Below are 16613 nucleotides of genomic sequence, written 5' to 3'. Positions count from 1 at the left end.
CACATACTTAGTGTATTTAAAGCCTTGAAAAGATTGATTCCCACCTACATCAGATTCTCCGCTTCAGCCACTCTCTACTGCTTTAAATCCCCAAGACAGGTCTCCGAAATATAGGGTACCGAGCCTTCTGCTCCCTTGCCCCTCGCCTATGGAATGCTCTCCCTGACCATCTGAGAGCCTCTCCATCACTCAGAACTTTTAAAACGGGCCTTAAAATTCACTTCTACAGAAAGTATTTTTCATAGTCCTAGTCCCAATATATAATGTATTTAGCACCTAGCCCACTATTGCCTTGATTCTAAATGTATGTTGTTTTTATTATATATAATTTCTTATTTTTTTCCTCAGTAGAGGTTTGAGACAACTCTGTAATGAAAAGCGCTATACAAATTAAATGTATTATTGTGCTCCATTTATGGCTGGGAAGAGACTACTGTTTCTACAAGAATAGCTCAGTATCATTTTTGTTTTAATAACTTGTTGATATAGTCTTGCTTGGTCAATCGAAGTAAAGTGCTGTCTCTCTTAGTTACCTAATTAACCATTGCTGTCTAAACTGCTAATTGTTCACCACTTGTGGTGTTGACAATCTGACATGGATACGTTTCAGTTTGTTGTAGTAATCTCTGGTCATGTTTCACTATATTGGATCACTCCAATATATTGGTATAACTCTGCGGCGGAGGGATACATCCGAGGTGAGGATTTACAGATTCACTCCCGTGTACACCTGTGTCACGGCTGGGGTCGCCCCTATATATAGACCCCATGGCCGCGACACACATTCTCTTTCATTTTCTCTGTGGATGTCCGTATGGTTTGAGGTACAAACCTTCTGAAGTTCGCTTTGTAAGTCACTGGTAAGTGTAATATCTTGCGTGGAAGTACACTCACTGGCTGTTTGCAGCCTGGAGCAGCTGGCCAGCCCCTCCTCTTGAGTGCTCCACTCGCTGCAAACGGTTGATCTGTATCTTCCGCCCGTGATTTGTCGTGCATGTGTTTCGTTAGCGTTACACTACGACTCCTTGTGCATCCTTTATATATTGGTGGTTCTTGCTGCCGCAAACTGTATTTACCTTACACAACTTACCGACTGGCTAGTTCTGTGTGTGTTGTGAATTGTTTAACATGCTGCGCGGATTCTCTGCTAATTACCAAACAAGGTTATTTTCTTGTTCTTTCCCCTGCAGAGTGTAAGAGTATCGTGGTGGGCTTCCACTACGTTGAGACATTAACTTTGGAGTTCCTTAATGGAGTTACTCCATCATATGACTGTTTTTACTGCTTGGATATTAAACCAGCTAGGTAATATTGCTGTTGGCGTAAAACACATACATCAAATCCATTATCTTGCTGCTGTTTTTTGTCTGCCTGTTTCTCACACACAGGTCTTCCCCGCTTTTGCAGAGGTACTGGGTATGTATCCCTCACCGGGTACCGGCGATCTTATCTTATCTTGCCTCGACCACTTTCGGACAGGGGTGGATGGTATCCGTCCTAACCTGCCAACACCTGTTGGGCTTGCTGACGACAGCCTTGTTGTTGATTCCTCTGGGCCTGCTACATCTCCGGCCTCTTCAACGGTGGTTCAACTCCCACCGACTGCACCCGAAGCGACACCGTAACCGCCAGCTGCTGGTGACCGCACAGTGCCTCAGGGCATTGTTGAGGTGGCGCTGTCACACCGTTCTCTCAGGTGGGGTGGAGATGCTGAGGGTGCTGGTCTTCACAGATGCCTCCTAGTTTGGCTGGGGGTGTGTGACCAAGGGCAGGTTGGCCAGCGGCTGTTGGCTACCCCCTTGGAGCTGTACTGCTGGCCCTGCAGTCTTTCCTTCCACATCTGAAGGGAAGACATGTCCTGGTGAGAATGGACAACACCACAGTGGTGGCTTACATCAACCATCAGGGTGGACCGAGGTCGCACTGCCTCCATCTTATGGCACGGGAGCTCCATCTCTGGGCTCAGGGACGTCTAGCGTCCTGAATGTGGCAGCAGATGCCCTCGAGGGAGGGCCCGCCACCTTACAATTGGAGCCTACATGCCCAGGTAGTGCAGCACCTGTGGGAACAGTTCAGGAGGGCGCAGGTGGACCTGTTTGCCTCCCTGGACAATGCACACTGCCCCCTGTGGTACTCCATGTCGGAGACACCAGGGCCTCTGGGCTTGGATGCTCTGGCTCACGATTGGCCGGGGCTGGAGCTTTACGCATTCCCCTCTTTTCCACTGATCCAGGTTGTGCTGGACAGGACCAGATTGGCAGAGCATCGTCTGCTTCTGGTGGCCCCATACAGGCCCAGACGACCCTGGTTCAGCCTTCTCCTGTCGCTGTTGTCTGGGACATCTTGGCTACTTCCTCTGAGACTGGACCTGCTGTCTCAGGCCGGGGGAACTCTGTGGCATCCGAGGCCACACCGCATCAGTCTGTGGGCTTGACCACTGAACGCCACAAATGGTCCATGGAGGGTACAGAAGGGTGAAATGAACACCATGCAGAACGCAAGGGCGCCGGCAACAACCGCGGCATACCAGTTGCACTGGCGGTTGTTCTGTTTTTGGTGCACTGGTATTGAGGTATGTCCTCCAATACCTGCAGTCTCGCTTGGATGAGGGCTTGACAGCCTCTACACTGAGAGGGTATTTGGCTGCTATATCTGCCTGCCATGTGGGGTGGATGGACAGGCCAGTGGGGCGTCATCCCTTGGTCTCCAGGTTCATGAAGGGGGTTCGTCGCCTGCGTCCAGCTATGACCCGATCAATGGCGAGCTGGGATCTGGATGTGGTCTTGGCGGCTTTGGCAGAGCAGCCTTTCAAACCGTTGGAGTCTGCCTCCCTGAAACACCTCTTTATGAAGGTGGCTTTTTTGGTAGCGATTACTTCCATGAAGAGGGTGAGTGAGCTCCATGCTCTTTCGGTAAGTTCTGAGTGCTACCGGATGGACCCCGGTGGGAGGAGTATATGTCTCCGCCCCAATCCTTCATTCCTCCCGAAGGCTCTGTCAGACAGGCATGTGAACATCCCTTTTTTTCCTGTCTGCTTACAACCCCCCGGCAGTGGCGGGGGAGTTTGGGCCTCCCTCTGGCATGCTGTGCCCTGTGAGGTCACTGGCTGTCTATGTGGAGGGGACACGGTCAGTGAGAACACCAGACCAGCTCTTTGTCTGCTATGGTGAGAGAGTCCTGGGGCTGGGCTATCAAAGCAGAGGCTCTCTCACTGGATCGTGGAAACAATTACGACAGCATAGTGCCTGTCTAGCAGGCCAGGGCTGGGATCTGTGGTGGCACATTCAACACGGGGTCTGGCTCCATCCTGGGCTCTACTGAGAGGAATGCCCCTCGCTGATATCTGTGCTGCAGCCAGCTGGGCTTCCTCTTGCACCTCTGCTAGGTACTATTGGGTAAATGTGGCACCTCCCTCTGCGGTTGGTTCAGCGGTCCTGGGTGTCACCTCCCCTTCCGGGGAGTGTGCCGGGACCCCCCTTCCACATTGATGGCCCCTGTGTCTCGGTCCCGCGCTGGGACTTTGCCGCTGGCTGGCCAGGTCCCTCTAGCACCGACTAATATGGTATGGGTATACCAATATATTGGAGTGATCCAATATAGTGAATCATAACAAAGGTTACGTATGTAACCACGGTTATGTGAGCTATATGGATCACTCCAATCCTCTACGGTGCTAGAGGCGCCTCAAAAATGATGTAGAGAACGTATGTCACGGCCATGGGGTCTATATATAGGGGTGGACCCCAGCCGTGACACAGGTGTACATGGGAGTGAATCTGTAAATCCTTACCTCGGATGTATCCCTCCGCCACGGAATGATACCAATATATTGGAGTAATCCAAATAGGTCACATAACCGTGGTTACATACGTAACCTTCGTTATCAGTGCCTGTGTTGGACGGGGAGTGGTTTCAACTCTCCTCCAATCAGCAATTAGTGCCGGGAGGTGTGTCCTTCACCTCTGCTAGGAAAGCAGCAATTAATGTTAGTACTACAGTCTCTGCTGCTTTCCAGAGGCGTTCCGTAGCCAAAACTAAGACTATCGCCGAAACTTGTAGCGTTTTCAACCGTGTGTGTTTTCTATCCCTGTTCGCTTTTTCTCCCTGTAGGTTTTACAGACGTTCCCAGATGGTTATGAGCCATTGCAATCTTCACTCTTCCTCCCACTAGTCTCTCCTCTTCTATCCTATATTCCTTCTGCTAAATCATTCTCTCTCCTGATTCTGCCTCTTCAACCCTACTCTCCTCCCTTTCTGCATCCTATGACTCTCACTGTCCCCCTCTGCTCCGTGGCTGAGTGAGCTAACAGCATAGGGCTGCGGGCATTTGAGCGGAAATTGAGGAAAACGAAACTTCCGGAGGACCTATCATCCTTTCACTCCTTCCTCTCTACCTTCTCTTCTGCATTCGCTAGTGGTGTGCGGGTACGCTGTTTGTTTACCCGCACCCAACTGCAATTGCAAATAACAACCGCCCGACTATATGTGAAAATTTGAGGCCCACACCCGACCCTAACCTGCTAAAATAGAAAATGCGCTGTGCGCTACATTCAGAGACAGCGGAAAGGTTTTTTGACAGTGGGTGCAGGATTTTCTTTTGCCTGATTTAGATATGTTTCTGACATTTTGGTATAGGCTATTTGTTAGTCAACTTGTCTAGAATTAGATACATGCAGCTTCTCTTTTGTCATTATATGTTGCCCTAGAAAACTAAATTATACCTTGCTCACCAGAATAATGTCATAAATCGATAGGATGAATGCTTCAAACTTGTTGACATCAGTAAGGTTTTCTCTATAATCTCTGCTTCTTACGCGGAGCAAAGATGTTTAGGGACTGGGGAGAAAAAGTGTTATAGAAAAATAAAAAAAAGGGAAAGATTTTCTGTGCAAAATTTCCAAATGACATCAGTTTAACCGGTTGTAAGGAAATAGAAAGTTGTGAAAACGACCCACATGTTTCTGATAAGATTTCAGTTCAACTTGAATGCATATTTTATGTGGTTGAAATACTATCAGCACCTCTACACATGGTATCTAACTGCACATTCGCATTCTCTCAAGACACTGAAATAAATAAATCATATTTCTCCACTCCTGTTCCCGAGTCAATATTTTGCCTTCATTTGCTGTATGATTTTACTGCAAGAAATTCTTAATTCTACAGGAGTTAATATTCAGGCTATTAAAGCTATGTGAGAGGTTATAAACCTACAATCAGTGACAATTAACCCATCTGAACTACAGTTTCCTTGACCTGCTATAGGCCTACTTGAAATCCCCGGCTTGTGACTGTGGAATTTGTATAACGCCTCACAATCATCACACATAACATAGCCGGCACTGCTATCCTCTTTTACCAATTCAACAAATCTTTCCCAAACATTACTTTTCTGGCCCTCCCTTCTCTTTATTTTCAACTCTCCATTTCACAGCTTTTCTCTTATTGAATTAAACTCAGACGTTGTCCTTTTTACCTTTTACTTTTTCTGCTTGTTCCCAAAATCATTTGACGATTGGTGTGTAGGCTATTTGGCGGGCGTACAGTTAGGCCCTAAAACTTAGGCTTACAAACTAATGCAACAGCCTCAAATAATTAAAAAAAAACTCAATGTAGCTTATAAATTGCACAAGAATAATACATTCATGGATTTATTAAGGTATTGTTTTCTCTTTATTCAACCCGCCACCCACCCGCCCTTCATCCACACAATTGACCCTAACACCCCCACGGGTTATGAGTCGGCCCGCACATCACTACTATCCGCTGCTAAAGCCGCTTTCTATCACTCTAAATTTCAAGCTTTTGCCTCTTGTGAAAACTTTTTTCACACCTTCCACTCCCCCTTAATCCTCCACCTCCTCACCCTCCCTCCTCTCCTCCCTTCCCTCCTCCTTCCTCAACCTTCCATCCTCCCTCTACTCAGACAACTTTGTCAACCAAAGAAGGTCGACGATATCCGCTCCTCATTTACTCAGCTTATTGAGTCCACTGGTCCCATTCTGGCAAAACTATCCTACGCTTTGACCTCTCTCTCCAGATGAAATCCTGTGACTAGTGAGGTCCGGCCGCCTGACAACCTGCCTGCTCAACCCCATCCCCTCCTCCCGACCATCTCTGGAGACATTCTCCCATTCCTCACTTCCCTCATCAACTCATCCCTGACCACTGGCTGCATCCACTCTGACTTCAAAATGGCCCTAGTCGCTCCCCTCCTCAAGAAACCAACACTTGACCTCTCTGACGTCAACCTACAGACCAGTATCCCTTTTTTATTTTATTTCCTAAACACTTAAGCGTGCTGTCTATGACCAACTCTCATTATCTCTCTCAGAAAGATCTTCTTGACCATAAGCAGTCAGGCTTCAAGACACAACTGAGACCGCTCTCCTCTGCGTCATGGAGGCTCTCCGCTCAGCCAAAGCTGACTTTATCTCCTCTGTTTTCATCCTCCGAGATCTATCCGCTGCCTTCAACACTGTGAACCATCAGATCCTCCTCTCCACCCACTCAGGGCTGGGCGTCTCAGGCTCTGCACACTCTAGGATTGCATCCTACCTGGCAGGTCACTCCTACCAGGTGATGTGGAGAGGATCTTAGTCTGCACCACATACTCTCACTACTAGTGTCCCCCAGGGCTCGGTTCTAGGCCCTCTCCTCTCTATACACCAAGTCACTCACCTCCGTCATATGCTCACATGGTCTCTCCTATCATTGCTATGTGGATGACACTCAACTACTTTTCTCCTTCCCCCATCTGACACCCAGGTGGCAACACACATTTCTATGTGCCTGGCAGATATCTCAGCTTGGATGTTGGCCCACCACCTCAAGCTCAACCTCGACAAGACGGAGCTGATCTTCCTCCCAGGGAAGGGCTGCCTACTCCAAGACCGCTCCATCACGGTTGACAATTCCACAGTGTCCCCCTTCCAGAGTGCAAAGAACCTTGACGTGACCTTGGACAACATCCTGTCATTCTCTGCAAACATCAAAGCAGTGACTCGGTCCTGCAGGTTCATGATTTACAACATCTACCTCACACAGGAAGTGGCGCAGGTCCTAATGCAGGCTCTTGTCATCTTCTGTCTAGACTACTGCAACTCTCTGTTGGCGGTACTCCCTGCTTGTGCCATCAAACCCCTGCAACTTATCCAGAACGCCGCAGCCCACCTGGTGTTCAACCTTGCCAAGTTCTCCCATGTCAGCATCCTCCCTTACACGCTCGCATCCACTTTAAGACCATGTTACTTGCCTACGGAACAGCAAAGGGAACTACCCCTCCCTACCTTCTGGCTATGCTCAAAACCTACACCCCAACCCAAGCACTCCATTCGGCCACCTCTGGTCTCTTAGCCCTCCCACCCCCATGAAGGGTCAGCTTCCTCTCAGCCCAGTCAAAACTCTTCTCTGTCCTGTCACCCCAATGGTAGAACCAGCTTCCCCTTGAAGCTAGGACAGTATAGTCCCTGCCCATCTTCCAGAAATGTCTGAAACCTTACCTCTTCAAAGAGTATCTTAAATTAATCTCACAGTGCCCCTCCCCACTGCCCCCACCCACTAAAAAACAAATAAATAATAATAATAATAAATAAATGTACATTTTCCTACTAGCAGTGACTTTGCTGATAACTACTTTATTGAGGGAAAATGCACTTACTATGCCTGTGATATGTGGTTGTCTCACCCAGCTACAGTATCTTAAGATGAATGCACTACTTGTAAGTCGCTCTGGATAAGAGTGTCTGCTAAATGACTAAATTTAAACGTAAAATGACAATGATTGACTGACATGATTGACGTGAGGTGGTACTGATCTCTACGGGAGCAAGAGGTGAAATAATCCAATGATGTGAAAACATGAGGACCGTGGCACTAATCTGGGAGAATGGGGGAGATAAAGAAGCCTAATGAACTTCAAGCAGGAGAGTCATTGAGCTTTTACATTTCTCATGTTAAAAATGTTGATTCTTTATCAAGGAATCTCCATCAAACCAGCAAAGTATGCCTGAAGAACCATTTTGGAATTTGTCTCACTCTCAACGTTTCGTCTTATATGTTCATATAAGGAGGGATGGAAAATGATCATTGGTTATTGATGAGATTCAACCTTTTTAATCCAATTTAAAAATACACATCCATAAACTACATGACGTTCTCTCACATAAATATTTAAGCATTGATGAAATATAATTATAGTTACAACATTGTTTCTTCATAGAACTATCTATTGTTATTATTATTATTTGTATTATCTAAGATAAAGAGCAACATAGCTTGCAGGCTGCGAGAAATAGATGGATAAGAGGTGTTAACAAAGTCATTTCAGTTGAGCAAACAGCTGGAATCTGAGAATATTGAGAATACTCTTACTAAGTAAAGCTAATTAGATGAGTTTTCCATTCTTTGTATCCCTGCGGGCCATGCTAAATCTAATACCTTGAAGAAGTGGATTGGTGTAGCTGCTGTTATCTTATTGATATCTTGTGTCTGACTAGAGAGGCATGTTGTATAAGAGTAGTTCTGTAAAGGTCACTTCTGTATTTATATGCAACTCTATACTGTTCTAGTAAGCATACCAGTATTGCACTTGTTTAAGACCTCAAGGTACCTCTTAGCTTCCCTGGTCAGGATGACCTGCCTTAGCCTTGACCTTGTAGACAGCTCTGTCTTAGATGGCGCAGATAAGTGCCACCTCTCTTCAGTTCCAATATCATACACAAGGCAGTCGAACGCCCTGACAGTGACACTCTGGTTGAGGATTGATGCTGTAACAGAAGTTATTCAACACATCAGGGCATTTATGCAACTGGCCAGTGGCCTGTGTCTCTGTGCCCATGTGACTCGGGAGTCGAGACTATACCCTCCGTCTACGTCTAGCCTCGCTTTCCCCAACTCCCCCCTATTGTGAGGTGGCCTTTTTCTTTTAGAGGTGAATGGGAGATCTTGAAGAGAGAAATGAAAGGGCTAGGACATGTATCTCTAATTGGAAATAGGATGGAAAGAGGAGGGTCGGGGGGGCAGGGTGCTCTGTGCACAGAGCTGAAAGTGATACCCTTGTCTGTTCGAGCCTTACCCACTCCAGCCTGCTCCACTCCGGCCTGCTCCATCCTGAGGATACCTGAGAGTGGGGGTCTCCTGGGAAATCCACTAAGGACTTTCAACGGCCATGAAAGGGACAGGAATCAAACACAAGAAAACTCCTACAATATACAGTACCCCTCCCCAGAGCAGGGCGGCCTGATGAAATATTATCTGTACAGCCACTGTACAATGGGGAAGGACAGAGCCCTTAATATACAGAGCGGGTCTTTACAGTGAGTGGGAGGGACAGGCACTGCTCTGCTCTCAACCTCATCATTGGTATTGTAGGTATTATATCCAGGGAATCAGGAGGTCCTTCTTGGGACTTTAAAGAGGAACTCTCCAACAGATTGAATACGGGGTCATTCAGCTGCGTTCTCTCTTTGGATCGTCTGCTGTACACTTTTGTATGGTGAACAATCCTCTGTGCTCTGATTGCAATTTTGTAAGGTGGGAGCATCACACAGTTAGGACGCATTGAAAATGATACGATCCCAATCTACTTTTAGTTCCTGTTTGACTGAGTGTGCTACATCATTGATTCAACATTATCAGACAGTTTATGTGACTTTTGGGATGGATATGGCGATGGAGATTCCTACAGAGTAGCTAGCGATGTGTCAACAACATAGTCTTTATCAGTGAGGTCTTCGTCACCCACCACGTACGGGTTACTCCCCAGATTTGCATGTGCATGTATGTACTGTACATGGGTCTACTTGGCAGCTATCCAGTAGATGTTAGGCGTGGTGAACATTGCTGGGCTTCGGTGCCAAGTGTGTGGGTGGATGGGTGGGTGCGGAGGCTGTCCTGTTTAAAACACAACGCCGAAGTCCTCACCCAGGTCAGATCATTCATTTCCTGCTGAGAAGGTGCTCGCTCATGTTCAGAAGTGTGGGTGTGTGGGTGAAGTCCTCACCCAGGTCAGACCATTCATTTCCTACTGAGAAGGTGCTCGCTCATGTTCAGAAGTGTGGGTGTGTGGGTGAAGTCCTCACCCAGGTCAGACCATTCATTTCCTGCTGAGAAGGTGCTCGCTCATGTTCAGAAGTATGGGTGTGTGGGTGAAGTCCTCACCCAGGTCAGACCATTCATTTCCTGCTGAGAAGGTGCTCGCTCATGTTCAGAAGTATGGGTGTGTGGGTGAAGTCCTCACCCAGGTCAGACCATTCATTTCCTGCTGAGAAGGTGCTCGCTCATGTTCAGAAGTATGGGTGTGTGGGTGAAGTCCTCACCCAGGTCAGACCATTCATTTCCTGCTGAGAAGGTGCTCGCTCATGTTCAGAAGTGTGGGTGTGTGGGTGAAGTCCTCACCCAGGTCAGACCATTCATTTCCTACTGAGAAGGTGCTCGCTCATGTTCAGAAGTGTGGGTGTGTGGGTGAAGTCCTCACCCAGGTCAGACCATTCATTTCCTGCTGAGAAGGTGCTCGCTCATGTTCAGAAGTGTGGGTGTGTGGGTGAAGTCCTCACTCAGGTCAGACCATTCATTTCCTACTGAGAAGGTGCTCGCTCATGTTCAGAAGTGTGGGTGTGTGGGTGAAGTCCTCACCCAGGTCAGACCATTCATTTCCTACTGAGAAGGTGCTCGCTCATGTTCAGAAGTGTGGGTGTGTGGGTGAAGTCCTCACCCAGGTCAGACCATTCATTTCCTGCTGAGAAGGTGCTCGCTCATGTTCAGAAGTGTGGGTGTGTGGGTGAAGTCCTCACCCAGGTCAGACCATTCATTTCCTGCTGAGAAGGTGCTCGCTCATGTTCAGAAGTGTGGGTGTGTGGGTGAAGTCCTCACCCAGGTCAGACCATTCATTTCCTGCTGAGAAGGTGCTCGGTCACGTTCAGAAGTATGGGATTGGAAAAGGGCCTTTAACAGTCACTTCCAAATTGATGCGCTCCCTTTTCACTTCTCTGCAGTCAAACTGCACTCCATACATTTCTGAAGGGGAGCTGCACGCTGGACGTAACCCAACCCCTGTGGAGGTCAAAATGTGTCAAAAGATTAAATACCCGTACAGTGGAGCTGTTTCCTATATGGATCGGATCGGTACACACACACCCGCACATACATACAAACATACAGACACATCAACACAGACAAAACATGTAACTCATGCTCACCGAGCATTGAGCATGGGGATAATTGGGCTCACCATTGTGTGCTTTGAATTGGACGGTTACCCAAGAAGCCTCATGTTAGTCCATGTACATTTGCTTTGAAGGTGGCAGACAGAAAAATACAACCCCAGTAAGAACAGAGCCTGAGAGACACCGGTTTACCCACTAGTGTATTTTATGCTCATGCACAGAGACAAACGGACATCAGTGACATCTGCATCCAGAAACGACAGGAAGTGTGTTTGGGACTTTGGCCTGGGCTACTTTATAATGGCAACAACAGGACATCATTCACAAATATACACTGCTCCAAAAAATAAAGGGAACACTTAAACAACACATCCTAGATCTGAATGAAAGAAATCATCTTATTAAAAACTTTTTTCTTTACATAGTTGAATGTGCTGACAACAAAATCACACAAAAATAATCAAAGGAAATCCAATTTATCAACCCATGGAGGTCTGGATTTGGAGTCACACTCAAAATTAAAGTGGAAAATCACACTACAGGCTGATCCAACTATGTTGTAATGTCCTTAAAACAAGTCAAAATGAGGCTCAGTAGTGTGTGTGGCCTCCACGTGCCTGTATGACCTCCTACAATGCCTGGGCATGCTCCTGATGAGGTGGCGGATGGTCTCCTGAGGTATCTCCTCCCAGACCTGGACTAAAGCATCCGCCAACTCCTGGACAGTCTGTGGTGCAACGTGGCGTTGGTGGATGGAGCGAGACATGATGTCCCAGATGTGCTCAATTGGATTCAGGTCTGGGGAACGGGCAGGCCAGTCCATAGCATCAATGCCTTCCTCTTGCAGGAACTGCTGACACACTACAGCCACATGAGGTCTAGCATTGTTTGCATTAGGAGGAACCCAGGGCCAACCGCACCAGCATATGGTCTCACAAGGGGTCTGAGGATCTCATCTCGGTACCTAATGGCAGTCAGGCTACCTCTGGCGAGCACATGGAGGGCTGTGCGGCCCCCCAAAGAAATGCCACCCCACACCATGACTGACCCACCGCCAAACCGGTCATGCTGGAGGATGTTGCAGGCAGAAGAACGTTCTCCACGGCGTCTCCAGACTCTGTCACGTCTATCACGTGCTCTGTGTGAACCTACTTTCATCTGTGAAGAGCACAGGGCGCCAGTGGCGAATTTGCCAATCTTGGTGTTCTCTGGCAAATGCCAAACGTCCTGCACGATGTTGGGCTGTAAGCACAACCCCCACCTGTGGACATCGGGCCCTCATACCGCCCTCATGGAGTCTGTTTCTGACCGTTTGAGCAGACACATGCACATTTCTGGCCTGCTGGAGGTCATTTTGCAGGGCTCTGGCAGTGCTCCTCCTGCTCCACCTTGCACAAAGGCGGAGGTAGCGGTCCTGCTGCTGGGTTGTTGCCCTCCTACAGCCTCCTCCACGTTTCCTGATGTACTGGCCTGTCTCCTGGTAGTGCCTCCATGCTCTGGACACTACGCTGACAGACACAGCAAACCTTCTTGCCACAGCTCGCATTGATGTGCCATCCTGGATGAGCTGCACTACCTGAGCTACTTGTGTGGGTTGTAGACTCCGTCTCATGCTACCACTAGAGTGAAAGCACCGCCAGCATTCAAAAGTGACCAAAACATCAGCCAAGAAGCATAGGAACTGAGAAGTGGTCTGTGGTCTCCACCTGCAGAACCACTCCTTTATTGGGGGTGTCTTGCTTATTGCCTATAATTTCCACCTGTTGTCTATTCCATTTGCACAACAGCATGTGAAATGTATTGTCAATCAGTGTTGCTTCCAAAGTGGTCAGTTTGATTTCACAGAAGTGTGATTGACTTGGAGTTACATTGTGTTGTTTAAGTGTTCCCTTTATTTTTTTGAGCAGTATATATTAAAATAGCTCACCCATTTAATATATATATATATATTTAAAGAGGTAATCTGTGATAGGTACATCCATATTTTTATCTGCAATGCCGTGGCTTTAAGACCCTCTGACCACCTCTCTCCTTATATGTTGCATCTTAGACAATCATAGAGACATTTCCATGATCTAATAATAATCACCTGCAAAGTGCAGCCCTGAGATATTTGGGAAACATGGAGTTTGCATTGATAACAACAGACAAAAGACCTGGTGTTCTTCAGAAGTCAATGCATTATTCACGCCTTCATTGGCTCATGTGACCGTTTCTATTATATCAAATCAAATCAAATTTATTTTTATATAGCCCTTCGTACATCAGCTGATATTCTCAAAGTGCTGTACAGAAACCCAGCCTAAAACCCCAAACAGCAAGCAAAGCATGTGAAAGAAGCACGGTGGCTAGGAAAAACTCCCTAGGAAAAACTCCCTAGAAAGGCCAAAAACCTAGGAAGAAACCTAGAGAGGAACCAGGCTATGAGGGGTGGCCAGTCCTCTTCTGGCTGTGCAGGGTGGATATTAAAACAGAACATGGTCAAAATGTTAAAATGTTAAAATGTTCATAAATGACCAGCATGGTCAAATAATAATAATCATAGTAGTTGTCGAGGGTGCAACAAGCACGTCCGGTGAACAGGTCAGGGTTCCATAGCCGCAGGCAGAACAGTTGAAACTGGAGCAGCAGCACGGCCAGGTGGACTGGGGACAGCAAGGAGTCATCATACCAGGTAGTCCTGAGGCATGGTCCTAGGGCTCAGGTCCTCCGAGAGAAAGACAGAAAGAGAGAAAGAGAGAATTAGAGAGAGCATATTTAAATACACACAGGACACCGGATAAGACAAGAGAAATACTCCAGATGTAACAGACTGACCCTAGCCCCCCGACACATAAACTACTGCAGCATAAATACTGGAGGCTGAGACAGGAGGGATCAGAAGACACTGTGGCCCCATCCGATGATACCCCGGACAGGGCCAAACAGGCAGGATATAACCCCACCCACTTTGCCAAAGCACAGCCCCCACACCACTAGAGGGATGTCTCCAACCACCAACTTACCGTCCTAAGACAAGGCCGAGTATAGCCCACAACGATCTCCGCCATGGCACAACCCAAGGGGGGGGCGCCAACCCAGACAGGAAGACCACGTCAGTGACTCAACCCACTCAAGTGACGCACCCCTCCCATGGACGGCATGGAAGAACACCAGTAGGCCAGTGACTCAGCCTCTGTAAAAGGGTTAGAGGCAGAGAATCCCAGTGGAAAGAGGGGAACCGGCAAGGCAGAGACAGCAAGGGCGGTTCGTTGCTCCAGCCTTTCCGTTCACCTTCACACTCCTGGGCCAGACTATACTTAATCATAGGACCTACTGAAGAGATAAGTCTTCAGTAAAGACTTAAAGGTTGAGACTGAGTCTGCGTCTCTCACATTGGTAGGCAGACCATTCCATAAAAATGGAGCTCTATAGGAGAAAGCCCTACCTCCAGCCGTTTGCTTAGAAATTCTAGGGACAATTAGGAGGCCTGCGTCTTGTGACCGTAGCGTACGTGTAGGTATGTACGGCAGGACCAAATCGGAAAGATAGGTAGGAGCAAGCCCATGTAATGCTTTGTAGGTTAGCAGTAAAACCTTGAAATCAGCCCTTGCCTTAACAGGAAGCCAGTGTAGGGAGGCTAACACTGGAGTAATATGATCAAATTTTTTGGTTCTAGTCAGGATTCTAGCAGCCGTATTTAGCACTAACTGAAGTTTATTTAGTGCTTTATCCGGGTAGCCGGAAAGTAGAGCATTGCAGTAGTCCAGCCTAGAAGTAACAAAAGCATGGATTAATTTTTCGCGTCATTTTTGGACAGAAAATTTCTGATTTTTGCAATGTTACGTAGATGGAAAAAAGCTGTCCTTGAAACAGTCTTGATATGTTCTTCAAAAGAGAGATCAGGGTCCAGAGTAACGCCGAGGTCCTTCACAGTTTTATTTGAGACGACTGTACAACCATCCAGATTAATTGTCAGATTCAACAGAAGATCTCTTTGTTTCTTGGGACCTAGAACAAGCATCTCTGTTTTGTCCGAGTTTAAAAGTAGAAAGTTTGCAGCCATCCACTTCTTTATGTCTGAAACACAGGCTTCTAGCGAGGGCAATTTTGGGGCTTCACCATGTTTCATTGAAATGTACAGCTGTGTGTCGTCTGCATAGCAGTGAAATTTAACATTATGTTTTCGAATGACATCCCCAAGAGGTAAAATATATAGTGAAAACAATAGTGGTCCTAAAACGGAACCTTGAGGAACACCGAAATTTACAATTGATTTGTCAGAGGACAAACCATTCACAGAGACAAACTGATATCTTTCCGACAGATAAGATCTAAACCAGGCCAGAACTTGTCCATGTAGACCAATTTGGGTTTCCAATCTCTCCAAAAGAATGTGGTGATCGATGGTATCAAAAGCGGCACTAAGATCTAGGAGCACGAGGACAGATGCAGAGCCTCGGTCTGACGTCATTAAAAGGTCATTTACCACCTTCACAAGTGCAGTCTCAGTGCTATGATGGGGTCTAAAACCAGACTGAAGCGTTTCGTATACATTGTTTGTCTTCAGGAAGGCAGTCAGTTGCTGTGCAACAGCTTTTTCTAAAATTTTGGAGAGGAATGGAAGATTCGATATAGGCCGATAGTTTTTTATAATTTCTGGATCAAGATTCGGCTTTTTCAAGAGAGGCTTTATTACTGCCACTTTTAGTGAGCTTGGTACACATCCGGTGGATAGAGAGCCGTTTATTATGTTCAACATAGGAGGGCCAAGCACAGGAAGCAGCTCTTTCAGTAGTTTAGTTGGAATAGGGTCCAGTATGCAGCTTGAGGGTTTGGAGGCCATGATTATTTTCATCATTGCGTCAAGAGATATAGTACTAAAACACTTTAGTATCTCCCTTGATCCTAGGTCCTGGCAGAGTTGTGCAGACTCAGGACAATGGAGCTTTGGAGGAATACCCAGATTTAAAGAGGAGTCTGTAATTTGCTTTCTAATGATCATGATCTTTTCCTCAAAGAAGTTCATAAATTTATTACTGCTGAAGTGAAAGCCATCCTCCATTTGCGAAGGCTGCTTTTTAGTTAGCTTTGCGACAGTATCAAAAAGAAATTTCGGATTGTTCTTATTTTCCTCAATTAAGTTGGAAAAATAGGATGATCGAGCAGCAGTAAGGGCTCTTCGATACTGCACGGTACTGTCTTTCCAAGCTAGTCGGAAGACTTCCAGTTTGGTGTGGCGCCATTTCCGTTCCAATTTTCTGGAAGCTTGCTTCAGAGCTCGTGTATTTTCTGTATACCAGGGAGCTAGTTTCTTATGACAGATGTTTTTAGTTTTTAGGGGTGCAACTGCATCTAGGGTATTGCGCAAGGTTAAATTGAGTTCCTCGGTTAGGTGGTTAACTGATTTTTGTCCTCTGACGTCCTTGGGTAGGCAGAGGCAGTCTGGAAGGGCATCAAGGAATCTTT

Source organism: Salmo salar, chromosome ssa24, assembly GCF_905237065.1.
Source record: "Salmo salar chromosome ssa24, Ssal_v3.1, whole genome shotgun sequence".
NCBI lineage: Eukaryota > Metazoa > Chordata > Actinopteri > Salmoniformes > Salmonidae > Salmo > Salmo salar.
The sequence above is the reverse complement of the archived record's forward strand: the minus strand, read 5'-3'. Positions refer to the sequence as shown.